Source organism: Anomaloglossus baeobatrachus, chromosome 2 (genome assembly GCF_048569485.1).
Source record: "Anomaloglossus baeobatrachus isolate aAnoBae1 chromosome 2, aAnoBae1.hap1, whole genome shotgun sequence".
NCBI lineage: Eukaryota > Metazoa > Chordata > Amphibia > Anura > Aromobatidae > Anomaloglossus > Anomaloglossus baeobatrachus.
Window position 1 is genome coordinate 641738992 of NC_134354.1, and position 12975 is coordinate 641751966.

General features: G+C 49.7%; 1 long non-coding RNA gene across 1 annotated transcript in view; it reads right to left on the reverse strand.

Annotated features, from left to right (window-relative positions):
* Positions 1-12975, reverse strand: part of LOC142290460 (uncharacterized) — a 102612-nt gene that overhangs the window by 82772 nt on the left and 6865 nt on the right. Inside the window, exon 2 of the long non-coding RNA XR_012750314.1 lies at positions 119-302. This is a non-coding gene — a long non-coding RNA (uncharacterized LOC142290460). The remainder of the gene's footprint in view (positions 1-118; positions 303-12975) is intronic.

A 12975-nucleotide genomic window follows, 5' to 3' on the forward strand; every position in this document is an offset into this window, starting at 1 on the left:
ATTAAAGTGTAAATTTAATTTAGGTTTTTTTATATGTTCTACATCCTTACATCTGCTGCAGATTGGTGGGAAAACTGCTCAAAAATGTGTTGCTCAGCAGCCAAAAAAGGTTCCTCACCTGTATAAGTGCGTGCATCGTGCGGTGTGCCGACCCATAGACTCCATCTTGCTCCTGTACGTCGCTCTGTGCACATGCTCGTGGAGGAGCTGAGCGCTTCTGCTTGCTGGGCTATAAGCTTCTTAATGTTTTGAACAATCCGTGGCAATCTCAGTACAAAGACCCCCATATTGATTTACTGGTCCTGAACAGAAGTAGAACATATAGAACATAAAAAAATTAAAATAACTGATAGATACACTAATAAAAGACACATTACATCATTACTGGACTCGTTAAGTTTTAAATCCTAAACAGTTTTATACGTATATTACTGCCAACCATCTCCTTTAGTATAAACTACTAACACCGGCTAAAATATATTGATTTGTTTTCACAAAAATGTAATTCGCTGGTTAATCTATCTTTTATCTGCACCATTTATTTTATCTACATCTTTATTTTGTCTCAGAGTATCTTTATGCCATTGGCATAAATGAGCTGATGCATTTTGCAGTAAATGTATGACATAAGTTGACAATATGTTTATAATGAGGTCAGCACTAAGTCTGGAGGCTGCGGAGGAGCCATTAATGTCATCAATGTCTGATCGATGGGGGTCACCCTTAGGCCGAGGCCACATGGGGATTACTGCGATCCCCTCACATGACACTCAGCTCACGCTGGCAGTACAGCAGAGCCGAGTGTCATTTGAATGTCCCTGCGACTGAGGTCTGATCATGCGAGCGGACCTCAGCTACAGGTGGGCCAGTGCGGAGGAGCGGAGGGAAAGATTTATCTCTCTCTCTCTCCTCCGTAGCCGGCTATTGCCATTTTCGCACTGCACTCGCGGTAGTCAGAATAGATGGGTCTGACTACTTTGCCAACCCAAACTATAAGGCTGGGGCCACACAGGGATTACTGCGATCCCCTTGCATGACACTCGGCTCACACTGGCAGTACAGCAGAGCCGAGTGTCATACGAGTGTCAGCTGTGGGAGGCGAGTTGGCACTGAAGACGGGCAGACCGGCGCTGCGGAGGGGCGGGAGGGATTTATCTCCCTCTCTCCTCCGTTGCCAGCTATTGCCATTCTCGCACTGCACTCGCGATACACCGGTGTACTGCGAATGCAGTGTGGTTTTTCTCTCGCCCCATAGACTTGAATAAGTGCGAGAGAAATAGGGATCGCATTACAGTCACAGCATGCTGCGATTGTTTTCTCGGTCCGATTAGGGCTGATAAAATAATTGCAAATGGGTGCTGGTCACATTGGCTAATATTGGTCTGAGTGGAATGCGATTTTTTTTTTTTTTAAATCGCACTTCACTTGCACTGATTTTCATGCCGTGTGGCTTAGGCCTTACCGATCAGCTGTTCCCCGTACTACTGTCAGCCGAAACTGCTCAGTAATTGAGCTGCAGAGCACGGCTGCTCTCTCAATGGTATGGTGGCTGCGGCTGGGAACTGTATTGATTTGAATGACGCCAGCACCGGTAACAGCTGATTGGCGGGTGTGCCGGGTGTTGCACTCCCCTCCCCCCGATCAGACATTCAGGGCCTATCCTGAGTTAGGACAATAACAATAGAAGATTCTTAGGGTGCGTGCCCAACCACAATCAGTGTTTGCAGCGTTTTGAATGTAGCGTTTTTTCGCTGCATCCAAAATGCTTCGTTGTACAGTACAAGCATAGTGGATGGGATTTCTAGAAATCCCGTGCCTACTGTGCTTGTTTTTTCCGCAGCAAACACTGACCTCCGGTGTGGCTTTCAAAGCCGCAGCATGTCAATTGTTTTCTGCGGATTCGCATGCGTCCTCAGTAGGGAGAACACAAGCGAGAGACCACAGGGCACTGAACCCTGATTGTGGGTAAAAGCAGCTGCGGCTTCCTTTGTTCTCCTGAGGAGGAGACTCGCGTCCCCGCAGGTCAGGACCCACTGCATTCAGGATGCAGTGAGTTCTGATCGTGGTCACATACCCTTAGAGATGCATTACTTATTGTGACATTATATGAACATTGGTGTCATTTATGCATTACAATGTTACCCTTTTATTGACCTGTATTTTGCTTATAAATATTTGTTTAATTCATCCTGACAGTGAGATCAAGGCACAGGATGAGCCGAAATGTCACAATAAGTAATGCTTCCCTATGAATCTTCTATTATTTGGCAAAGAAAATCCTTCTACTCGCAAATAATCCAGAATTGGAGAGTGCTGTATTACTGAAAGATCATCACAAGTTGTCAATAGTCTATTTTTTTTTAATTTTCTTGTCTTTTGTATTCTACTAAATCTTCATTATAGCTTTGTAAAGATGTCACTCTCTGAACTTTGGAGCATAAAGAAATAAAAAGTCCTTATTAGCACAAACAACGTATCGAGGACAAGGAGGCCGTCCCGTCCAGGTCTCCAGATTCCTGCAGTTATGGCATTACAATCTAGTACAAGTGACATCTAGTACCAGGAGAAACCTTTACCGTATATATTTAATCTATGCTTGGTTTTGTAAATATTTGTTTTTTATTGTTAGTCACACTACGGGACTTGAACGTAAAATTGCTTCTGGCAGAAAAAAGGAAAATGTAAAAACCATCAAGATCTTATCTAAGGAGCAGCTCAGTCTCTCCTAGTGAAAGAATACAAGTGCATCTCAATAAATTAGAATATCATCAAAAAGTTTGGCCCAGGTAAGACGCTTCTGGTGTTGTCTATTGGTTATGAGTGGCTTGACACAAGGAATGCGATAGTTGTAGTCCATGTCCTGGATACATAACTGTGTGTGATGGCTTTTGACGCACTGACTCCAGCAGCAGTCCACTCCTTCTGAATCTCCACTAAATTTGTGAATGGCCTTTCCTTAACAATCCTATCAAGGCTGCAGTTATGCCAGTTGCTTGTGCACCTTTTTCTTCCACACTTTTTCCTTCCACCGAACTTTCTATTAATATGCTTGGATACAGCACTCTGAACAGCCAGCTTCTTTAGCAATGACATTTTGTGGCTTACCCTCCTTGTGGAGTGTGTCAATGACTGCCTTCTGGACATTTGTCAAGTCAGCAGTCTTCACCATGATTGTGTAGCCTACTGAACCAGACTTAGGCTATGTGCGCACTGGGAAATGAAATTTCCTTGCGTAAATTCCGCAGGCTCACAAAGATGTTATCACCTGCGGAAAAAATCCGCACCAAATTCCGCAACAAAATCCGCATGCGGATTGTCGCGTTTTGTTGCGGATTTGGTGCGGAATTGGTGCGGATTTGGTGCGGTTTTTCCGCAAGCTGTTCCCTGCGTGATTTTTACATTAGATTAGGGAAAACCCGCAGCTACCTGCGGAAAATAAGTGACATGCACTTGTTTTTGCTGCGGGATTTCCGCAGCAAAACATGCAGCTGTCAAATTCTGCCTAGTGCGCACAGGATTTTTTTTCTCCATAGGATTTGCTGGTGATTCACTGCAGAGATGTTATGAACATTTTCTGCAGCGAAACATGCAGCAAATCCGCGGAAAATCCACGGCAAAATCCGGTAAGTGCGCACATAGCCTAAGGAACCATTTTAAATGCTTAGGAAGCCTTTGCAGGTGTTTTGTGGTCATTATTCTAATTTTCTGAGATAATGACTTTTGAGTTTTCATTGGCTGTAAGCCATAATCATGAACATTAAGAGAAATATACACTTGACATAGATCACGCTGTGTGTAATGACTATATAATATATGTGTTTCCCTTTTTGTATTGAATTACTGAAATAAATAAAACTTTTTGATGATATTCTAATTCTGTATCTTACTGTTACGTTGCAGGATAATTAGAAATGTCTACAATTACATTTTTGTTCCTCTTTTCCTCTGCCTCCTGTTGGTGTTAATTCCTTTTTTGATTTCCATTTATTTGATCTCTTACTATTTTTAACCTCTTTTTCTTATGGAAATTAATGTTATCTAAACATTTTTACTTTTCAACAGAACCTTGCTTCACATCAGGTTTGTAAATTTCAGCTTAGTTTTATGCAAGTCCACAGCAAATCTACTGTAGAGGTGTAATGTGATTTTAAGGCAAATTTCCCCCTTTATCATCTGAAAGGGGTTAAATGCAAACTGAAATGTTTAATCCCTTAGTGACCACCAATACACTTTTTTACTGACCTGAGATAAGACAATAGCATCTCCCAAGAGGTGAAAATGCCGCAGTACACATTTAACCCATTTGAAGCTGCTATGAATAGTGACATTGGTATCTACATGGTTAATAGAGCATGGACACTCCCACTTTAACACTAGAAGTCCCAGAGAGGGGTCATTCAACATTTCTACCATTGAAACCCTATGGAGCTCGAAATTCCTGGGACTTCTAGTGTTAAACCCGTCAGCACCCTGAAATAGCGACTGTGTGGTCCTGATGGCTGCTATGGCAATCCAAGGCCAATTAACGGCCTTGGAGTCTCTCAGCTATAGTGCCCTGTTCAGATGCACCTTTTAGTGGTAAGAAGTAAAATGTTCATTCCGGCCATTCCACTTTGCAGAGATTCCTGAAAAGCACTTGAACAGTTAAAGTACTTGACAGCAGTTTTGACTATGTTGAGAGGTGCGTTTTTTAAAATGGTTTCACTTATGGGGGTTTTCCCAATATATAGGACCCCTAAAGTAATTTCAAAACTGAATAGGTCCATAAAAAAATACGTTTTGTAAATTTGAAAAATGTAGCAAATGAAAAATAATTTTTTTTTAAACCTTTTAACATCCTAAGGCTGCTTTCACACATCCGGCTTGAGCTCTGCGGCTCAATCCGGCTGTGCAAGCTATGCAACGGATGCGGTGAAAACACCGCATCCTTTGCATAAGTTTTTCCCATGCGGCCCGTCCAGTTTTTGCCGCTTGCGGCATGCTACTGAGCATGCGCAGTGGCAAAAACCGCATGCGGCGGCCGGATGCGGTTTTTGCCGCATCGCGCCGCTTCCGGCCGCCATAGGCATGCATTGAAAAATGCGCCGCATCGGCCGAATGCGGCGCAATGCGTTTTTTTTTGCCGCACGAAAAAACGTGCTAGGCAACGTTCCATCCGGCCGCCGCATCGGCTAAATCTGCCGCATGCGGCAAAAACCGGATGGAACGCAAGGCCTTGCGGCACAATGCGGTACTAATTAAAGTCTATGCAGAAAAAACGCAACCGGCAGCAAAAAAAAACGGTTGCGATTTTCCTGCAAAGTGCCGTAGTGTGCCGCATTGCAGAAACCGGAGGTGTGAAAGCAGCCTAAGGCCCCTTCACACGTCCGTGCATTAAACGTACATGTGTGATGGTCCATTGTGCAGGTCCGTATGGCCATCCATGTGTCCCTGTGTGTGTTCTCCGTGTGCTGTTCGTTTACTTTCAATGTAACATCTGGATAGCACACGGACAGCATGAACCTGTAGACTTACCTGTCTCCGGCGCTGCTGTCACACTTGCTTCTGGGTCCGCCTTCTGTGCAGTGAAAATTTGTGAATCATAATGAGCGGGACCCATAATCAACAGCCGCACCGGAGACAGATAAGTATAAAAATCCATTTAATTTCCTCCGGAAAGTGTCACACTGATGTCACGTGGAACACATCAGTGTGAGGTCTGTGTGACATCCGTGCTGCCCGCCAAAAATGTACATGTCATTGTGTGGATCACACGCACATGCATGTGCTCCACACAGACACACGATCTATGTCAAAACATGGACGTCTAAGCAAACCCATTGATTTTAATGGGTCTGCATGTATCCGTGTCTCCATGAAGTGTGGAAACAGACACAACGTGTACCGGAATCACGGTCGTGTGAAGAAGGCCTAACACAATAAAGGACACTTAACAAACAGTTTTGATGTGAGAGGGACATGAAGTAAATGTTATTTATTAACTATTTTATGTGGTATGACAATATGGATAAAGGGATGAACATTAAAAGATGGAAATAGTAATTTATTTATTTTTAAATTATGACAATTTTCTGATATTTTCATAAATAAACGCAAAACATCGACCTAAATTGACTAGTTACACGAAGCAGTCTAAGAATTACTTGGATATATGGAAACATTGCAGAGCTATTGACACAGACTGCCAGGACCCAACAACCACCATTTTTCCCCCCCTAGAAAGACACAACACCGTTCTCTTATAAATTAAATTACTTTTATTTGAATTTTCCATTTTTGGAGAGAGGTATGGGGAAAAAACCACTCTCATCTTTTGGCATAAAATTTGGTCGCAGCTTTTAACCAGGCATTAACTTGCCAACATCACGGGGTTCAGGCAAATGTACCGCCATCCGGCCGTCCGGCGCGGGTATTTCACCACCACTTTTCCTACCCCTTCCGCTGCTGCGACTTAAAACACAGTAAACTCCAACAAACTTGGAAAACAAAAGGGAGGGAGGGTGGGAAACAGGTCCGGGTCCTGCAGCCGAGAGGCTGGAAGCTGGGCAGCACAGTGATATGTATCCAGGAGGCGGGGCTTAGGCCAGTCACACCACAGGAGGCGGGGGCGGCAGGTCAGTGTCTTTCCAGGGGGGAGAACTCTATTTTAACATGCAGAGGGGCCAGCAGTCAGGGGGCAGCATCTCAAGTTTCTGGCTGCAGTGCCCCTCAGACTGCCAGGACCCAACAACCACCATTTTTCCCCCCCTAGAAAGACACAACACCGTTCTCTTATAAATTAAATTACTTTTATTTGAATTTTCCATTTTTGGAGAGAGGTATGGGGAAAAAACCACTCTCATCTTTTGGCATAAAATTTGGTCGCAGCTTTTAACCAGGCATTAACTTGCCAACATCACGGGGTTCAGGCAAATGTACCGCCATCCGGCCGTCCGGCGCGGGTATTTCACCACCACTTTTCCTACCCCTTCCGCCAAGGAGCAGCACAGCGCCAGCAAGCTGCGACCCCACCCAAAAAACTGAAATACCTGAGCCGTCCCAGGAATTTCCGCAACCACCATATCCACAACATCATCATTCGGGATGTACCCATCTGAGCTTAAGGACAGCCAAATATTGCCTTCCAGCTGGCGGTGCCAGACCTCCAACCTTTTTTTTTTTTTTTTTTTTTTTTTTTTTTTTTTATACAAACACTTTATGAACAGCACAACTTGGGTAGGCCCCGATCGACCATGCGCCAGGAGAGATCCTTATCACCTTCTTCCATAGCTCCAAGCCCCCTGGGCCAGAGGGTAACCTTCGACCGGATCGTTGTAACACTCTGCACTAAAACAGGGAAATTTGTACCTCTCTGACCGGATAAGGGTAAGAGGCCTAGCTAGACGGCCTTGGACCAGATACTTGAAGCCTATGTGTATCACCAAGTCGATTGTAAAAAAGAGAGCTCACGCAATCTTGGTCCCCTCCGATAAACCCACCGCTGAGCCAAGCCCCGGCAACCTCTCCAATTACTTTCACTGTAACAGGAACAAAGAACCGACCACCAAGGCGAAGAGGCGAAGATCCGCTCTCCTCGCTGCCAACATACATGGAAGTAACCTCAGACCCAATCACTGGGCCGACTTGGATCTGAAAGGCAAAAACACTGTCAGAACAGGGAATTCTCGTAACCGTCTGTGAGGCAAATCCCGGGATATGAAGATGAATTATGACTCCAGTCATAATCCCTCATCACTCCCTGGCAGTGCCCCCTCCCTTCTTGTTCTCAGTGTTCCACTTACACCTCCATGGCCATGTCCTGTGATATGGAGATGAGGTGGTGTGGGAACAAAGGACACAGGATGACTCCCTGCCGTCACCCTGTAACAAGAGTTGTATCTCATTAGCAAGGCTATGGAAATAGCCAGACAGAACGACTCCAGTAAAAAATGGTTCATATCTCGCAAGCCATATTTCCGATAAATATGGCAACCACAAAAATGGTGTCTCCGCATGCAGACGATGCCGGCACACCCTTTTTATGGGAGCAGGACATCGGGAAATGCCCCAGGCGTGATATCAGCCAATGGGGAACTGGCAGACAGGTCATGAGTCCCCTCGTTCTGTGGCTAAATTCATAACTGTCACAATGAGAGCGTTGGCGTCCGCCTACGACGCTCCCAGGCAAAGTTATGGCCCATATTCCATGTTGGGATATTGTCCATAACTCAAGCCAGGGGTGGAGCAGTGCTCCCTGTGAGGTCACGAAGGTAGGAGGGGACCTGGATTTGGCCAGGTTGATAACCCTACTTCGGCCATTTTCCAGTGGTTCTTTCGCTGGGGGCACGTGTAGGAAACATCTGTGGGAAGGATCCTAGAAACCTGGGTACAGCGCCCCCCTGTGGCCAGACGCAACAAGGTAACTGCTGGAACTGTGTATGCCTGTTTGTAACCCATGCTTTGATTGTAACTGTACTCTGACATATGTATATTCTGTAGATTCCCTATTGTATATATTGTAGTTTCTAGTGTGCTTTAGGCTGATTAAATTATATAATTAATCTTGGGCTGTTCTGTTATCTCGATCTTGAATCCCACGTCTGTGTGTTCGGCTAATAGTTACCGTAAATCGGTTGGTGGCAGCGAGTTGTGCCAAGGATTATTGTGGGGAGGCCAGTGAGATTCGGGGAGATTTTATATATTCCGCCCGCGGAGGTCGGGGGAATATATACCTTACTCTCACCGGGGACCCTTCAATAATCGGCATAAGTAGTATAGCGGCCTCCTTGCTTATGGTCGGGCAATTCCATAATTGGCCTGACTATAAGAGGGGCGCTAGAGAGCGCGTCACGTGCTCTGTCTGTCGGTCGGGAGGTATAAAGGAGGGGTGACCCCCACTTGTTACCCCCCGATTGTGACGTACTGGTAGCCAGCGCGGGGGATTTCTGAGTGACCCCCCCGGTGGTTTGTGACATATTGGTGGCATAGCGGTGGGATCGAGATAATAGTGTGTGTGAGTGTGAGACCCATACTCCCAGACACTAAAGACTGCCTGCAGCAGCTGTGGCTGCTGGGGTCTTCAGACTAGCTCAACACTAGAGTGTCAGAGTGCAGATACTGTAAGGTGTGTGGAGGCATCAGGTGTCAGTTCTGTGTCAGTGACCAAAAGTCTGCAAGAATGGCTGATGGCACCAGGAGCAGAGCTATGCAACTGGCCAATGCTAAGGCAGGAGCCGAAGAGAGGGAGGACGGTGCTGTGGACAGCAATGAGGAGGTTGCCCACGAGTCCTCCAGGAGCTCGACGCCAGAAAACCGTTCTGCCGAGGACATTGCGCAACCTGGCACTGCTGGACAAGATGAGGAGGAGCTCACCCAAGGTTCCTCAACGAGCCAGATGCCAGCCCTCCGCTCTGAAAGGGACAGTGAATCGCCTAGCTCTGCAGCGTGCCGCAGATCACCACGTGCCATTCCACCGAGCCTGGGAGGCTCGGATAGCCTTCTTCAAATGGCTATGGCCCTTCTCCAGGCTGGAGACCAGAAGGGCTACAAGGAACTCCTGGCAGAGCGCAGGGCAGAGCGGCACGCAGAGCGTGAGGCTGCGGAGCGAGAGCGGCAGGCAGCGCGTGAAGAGCGAGAGCGACAGGCAGACCGTGACTACCAGCTGCAGCTAGCTCAGCTCCGGCCCTCATCAGCCACATGTGACCTTCGAGACACCAAACTTCCAAAGGTCCGTGTTGAGGACTTCCCAGTGCTGGAGAAGGATGGAGACTTGGACTCTTTCTTGACTGCTTTTGAACGGACTTGCTTGCAGCACCATCTGGACAAGGACCAGTGGGCCAAATACCTGACCCCCCGTTTAAGGGGTAAGGCCCTGGATGTCCTTGGGGACTTGCCTGCTGAGGCAGATCAGGGCTACGACACCATCAAGCGGGCCCTGATCCAACAGTACAACCTCACTCCAGAGTCCTACCGCAAGAAGTTCCGGAGCCTACAGAAGGGACCAAAGGACTCCTGGGCTGACCACCGGCGGGCACTTGCCCGAGCTGCCGACCACTGGACCCAAGGCCTGCAGCTTTCCACCGGACCGGAGATCCTGGACTTGTTCATCACGGAGCAACTCTTGTGGAACTGCCCTGAGGATCTCCGCCAGTTCATCCGAAACCAGAAGCCAAAGGGGTCCACGGCTACAGCTGCCCTTGCCGATGACTACACCAACAACCGGGCCCCTGAGGCCAGGAGAGCGGCCACCAGCAGCACCTGGAGAGGGGGTAAGATGAATTCTGCGACTGCCCCACCTGCCCCTAGACTGCAGGGGGTGTCCCCCTCAACTCCCCTCTCCAGGCCCGTGGCGGAACCAAGACGGTGCCACCAGTGCAACCTACCTGGACACTTCAAGGCCATGTGCCCTCAGCGTCCCAAGGCCCCGGCTCCGTCCCCGTCCCAAGGGCCGCCCAAGGTGTATTGTGTGGGTGGGGGTGGTGGTAGGTCCCTGGACAGCTTCCAACCTGTCACCGTCGGCCGGTCTGTGACCATAGGACTGCGAGACAGCGCCTCGGAGGTGACTCTGGTGCGGCCTGAGATGGTGTCCCCCCAAGACTTGATCCCTGGAAAAACCCTCGCTGTCTCCGGGATTGGAGGCACTGACCCGGCGCTGCCTGTTGCTGACATTTATGTGGACTGGGGCGCAGGGCGAGGGGTGAGGGAGGTGGGGGTAACTGATCGGATCCCTGCAAACGTGCTACTTGGGACAGATTTGGGGCAGATAACCTCCCAGTTTGGGCCCCAACCAAGGGCTGAACCTTCAGCCCGTACTGACATGCCTCCGGACAATGTTAATGTGTTATCTATGAATGATGTAAGGGAGGAGGGAGTGAACTCTGATATTTCTGCTTGCATAGACACCATAGACACACACTCAGCTGCAGCTGTGACAGGGGAGGGGGTCAGAGAAAGGTGTGACAATGCCTCTACAAGTAACCAGCCTGTGAGCTGGGATCTGTTGCCCTCTGCAGGGATAAGCAGAGAGCAGGGTGCTGCAGGGGGAGGACCAGTGTGTGGGGTGGGGGCTACCACAGCAAATGTGGGGTCCCCAGAGATTTCACAGCGGGGTTCTGTTGCTGCAGGAGGGGAACAGGCAGGTGAGATTGGGGCTGGTCCCGGAGCGGAAGTGCTCCCAGGTAAGATCTCGGTGCATGGTTCCCCCACAACCGGGGTGTCAGGAAGCCAGGTCGGTCTGCCTGAACCGGCGACTTGGTCAGGAACGGAGGAGGAGCAGGCACGACCCACGGTCGCAGCGGCTGTGGCCGCTGTCACCCGCAGTGGGAGTGCTGGAAGCCAAGGGGCCTCCCGGAGGTCCGATAGCTCTTCCCCTTCTGACCAAGTGGCAGCCGAGTCAGGTGGAGGCCAGGACACAGGTCCCGGGGTACTGACCGAAGATGTGACAGTCTCGTCGATTCTGGCCACATCTAGTCAGGGGTTTCAGGCAGCGTTAGAAGCTGACGACAGCCTGAAAGCTCTTAAGGAGCAGGCGGCCCAGCCTCCCTCGGACTCGGACCCGGAGCGAGTGGTCTGGGACCAAGGACGGCTGTACCGGGCCACGGTCCAGCAGGGTTCACCGGAGGCGTGGCCCAGGGACCGACAGTTGGTGGTACCCTATCCGTTCCGGACGGAGTTGTTGCGGATCGCACATGAGATTCCGATGGCCGGACACCTAGGGATCGCTAAGACCAAGGCCAGGTTAAACCAGCATTTCTACTGGCCAAAAATGGGGGCCGATGTGGCTGCCTACTGCCGTTCGTGTGAAACCTGTCAGAGAGTGGGGAAGGCGGGGCCACGCCCCAAAGCCCCACTGGTATCTCTGCCCATCATCGATGAGCCTTTCAGGAGGGTGGCTGTGGATCTGGTCGGCCCGCTGGCCATCCCCAGCAGCTCCGGGAAACGCTTCATACTGACGGTAGTGGACTATGCCACCCGGTACCCAGAAGCAGTGGCCTTGTCGTCCATTCGGGCTGACAAGGTGGCCACCGCATTGCTGGAGATTTTCTCCCGAGTGGGTTTTCCCCAGGAAATGCTCACTGACCGGGGGACCCAATTCATGTCCCAGCTGATGGAGGCCCTCTGTAAGCAAGTCCAGGTGCGACATCTGGTGGCCAGCCCGTACCATCCACAGACTAATGGCCTGTGCGAGCGGTTCAATGGCACCTTAAAGCAGATGCTTAAGATGTTGGTCGACTCCCATGGGCGTGACTGGGAGCGGTATCTCCCACACCTGTTATTTGCTTACCGGGAGGTTCCACAGGCCTCAACAGGATTCTCACCGTTTGAGCTCCTGTACGGGCGACGTGTGCGGGGCCCCCTGGCTCTGGTGAAAGAGGCTTGGGAAGGGGATTTGGCCACCCCTGGAGTGTCGGTTATCGAGTATGTCATGCGCTTCCGGGACAAAATGCAGGCCTTGACGCAACTGGTACACGACAATATGGCTCAAGCCCAGGCCGGTCAGAAGCGTTGGTACGACCAGAACGCTTGTGAGAGGACCTACCAAGTGGGTCAAGAGGTGTGGGTACTGGTCCCCGTACCACAGGACAAGCTTCAGGCAGCCTGGGAAGGCCCATACCTCGTGTACCAGCAGCTCAACCCTGTGACGTACCTGGTCACCCTGGACCCTGCCCGTGGAAGGCGGAAGCCCTTCCATGTGAACATGATGAAGGCACATCATGAGCGGGAGGCATGTGCGCTCCCCGTGTGCAACCTGCCCGAGGAGGGAGAAGCGGAAACCCTCTTGGATATGCTAGCCCAGGTTAGGGCAGGCGGATCCATTGAGGATGTGGAGGTTGGCCACCAGCTCTTGGAAGACCAACGGTCCCAGCTGTGGGCCACCCTCCTCCCCTTCCGGGGGTTGTTTACCAACCAGCCCGGAAGGACTGACTTGGCTGTCCATCACGTGGACACTGGGGATCATCCCCCGATCCGGCGTTCAGCATATCGGGTCTCCCTGGA